This window comes from Pezoporus wallicus, unplaced genomic scaffold (genome assembly GCF_028554395.1).
Source record: "Pezoporus wallicus isolate ANWC-B61680 ecotype Strahan unplaced genomic scaffold, APGP_CSIRO_Pwel_v1 contig_3788, whole genome shotgun sequence".
NCBI lineage: Eukaryota > Metazoa > Chordata > Aves > Psittaciformes > Psittacidae > Pezoporus > Pezoporus wallicus.
In genome coordinates this window covers 1-2210 of record NW_026638914.1, presented here as the reverse complement: position 1 = coordinate 2210, position 2210 = coordinate 1, and the positions used below count along the sequence as shown (strand labels likewise).

The 2210-nt window shown below is 56.3% G+C and overlaps 1 pseudogene; it reads right to left on the bottom strand.

Moving 5' to 3' along the window:
• Positions 1-271: 271 nt before the first annotated feature.
• Positions 272-1484, bottom strand: LOC130601298 (probable ATP-dependent RNA helicase DDX28; annotated as a pseudogene).
• Positions 1485-2210: the final 726 nt, after the last annotated feature.

Sequence of the window (2210 nt, the reverse complement as noted above, 5' to 3'; positions counted from 1 at the left end):
CCTGTTAGGGTGGTGAGGCACTGGAATGGGTTGCCCAGGGAGGTCGTGAATGCTCCATCCCTGTCAGTGTTCAAGACCAGGTTGGATGAGGCCTTGGGTGATGTGGTTTAGTGTGAGGTGTCCCTGCCCATGGCAGGGGGGTTGGAACTAGATGATCTTAAGGTCCTTTCCAACCCTAACTATTCTATGATTCTATGAACTCAATCCTCTATTCTTCCAGTATAGCTTACACACAGCTCATTTACTCTGCCTTAATGATTTTCCACTTAGGCCATGTATTACTGCTCTGCAACCTGAATCAACCCTTGTTAGGTGGAGACTTACTAACAGAGGAGTCCATGCCTGGGAGACTTGTCCTTTTCCAAGCTGCAGTCTGTTTTCCACACCAGGTCCACATCTGACCAATGGGTGACAAAACTACCCACAGCTCCAGGTGTCTTGCTTCCAACCCATCCAACTTGCCCCATGCAGAGCAGTTAGTCCTGTAGGGTGCCTGGGAAGTCATAGTTGACCACTAGCTGCATACTGATGGTGTCCAGCCCCTGAGAGGCAACGTCAGTGCAGACAAGGACAGATATGTCACCCTTCTGGAAGGAGGCAAAGATGCTGGTTTGAGCAGCTGCTGACAGCTGTCACTGCAAACTCAGGTGCATATATATATATATATAGGATATAGGCCAGCCAGTTGACAGTGCTGGCACTTTTGCAGAAGGTAACACCACCTGATGCTTGGTGCTCCTTGAGGAGCTGCAGCAGTTCAGGCAGCTTGTCCTGCAGCCTTTGATATGAACAAACTTCTGCTAGGTGTGGGGTGGCACATGGTGCAGGTTCTGAGTGGCGAGAGAAACAAACGGGCCCACATTGATGAACTTCCCTAGTGTCAGGCTCAATCCCACGGGCAAGGTTGCTCTGACCACCACCATCACCACCACCTGGGTCCTCTCCTTCCTGGGGCCAGCTGGCCCGGGTGAGTAGGCAGCCAGGGGCACGTGTGCCAGAATCTCTTCCAGCAGCCCTGCGAAAGTCATCCATCAGGGCGTCCGTCTCGTCCAGCACCATCCAGCGCCACCAGAGCGCCCAAGGGGTAGCCAGTAGCATGGCGGGGTCCGGCGGCGTGGCCCGCAGCTACCCCGGCAGCCCGCGCACATGCAACCCCACCGGCCGGCGCAGCACCGCCGCCACTGCACCTACCTGTACCGCCAGCTTCCACGACAGCAGCACCACCAGCCCGCTGCCAGTCTCGGCGGCACAGCGCGGGGATGGTGAAGTGCTACACCACCGTGGGGTGGTTGATAGAAAGACCCATAAGCCGGCCAGTAGCACTGGCTGTAACCCTATATCCCTGAAGGACAGGCCCTGCCCCGCGTCAGGCAGCGACGCCTACAGGGCGGGAGCCACCTCCTGCAAGGTCTCCAGCTGGAAGTAGACTTCCTGTGCTTCTATCCTACCGACACCAGCTGCAGCTGTTCCCAGCGCCCCACCATTTGCTAGAGGAACTGCTTCAGCTCAGCTCCATAGCAGTAGCTACCCGGGGTACGGTACCGTCGCCGTCTCCTTTGCTTCTGCTGATAGTGCTGCGCATCCCCCTGCAACCATAAGATCCAAAAGACACGCACACCCCCACCCCAAGTGGACAACTACTGTTTCAGCGATGTGGTAGCGGCGTTGCCCGATGATACCGCGAGTCAACTCTCCTCCCACTTCCTCCCGCCCCTCGGAGACGTGGGAACGCTTACGCGAGGACAGTGAGTGCCACGGGAAGGGGGCGCGTGTATGCGCAGCCGCATTTCAGGTGGCGGTGGCAGCAGCCCCGTCACGTTTGCCTTTTCATCTGACGGGTAAGAGCTGATCCTCGTGGGAATAAGCACGGTTGTGAGGGGTTTCGGTAGAGATGTCCTGGCCTTCCGGGATGGAGTCGTCTGAGCTGTTCCGACACCTCAGGGCCTGTTGGACTCTCTCCTGGCTCCACGCAGCGGAGGAACGGCTTGTCTGCCTGTCTGCTTGCTCGCTTTCTCGTCCGCTGCTAGGGGAGCCCCCACCCCATCAAAGGAAAGTTCTGGATGCTTACAAGCTCTCCTAGGCTATTTTCTCTCTCAGGTATTGCAAAGGGAATGATGGTGAACGCATTTCTGTCTTTTAGAGGAAAGAAGAGCTTGGCTCTAATGGTGCGAGTGGGAATATTGCTATGGACTATGGTGCTGATATGTACT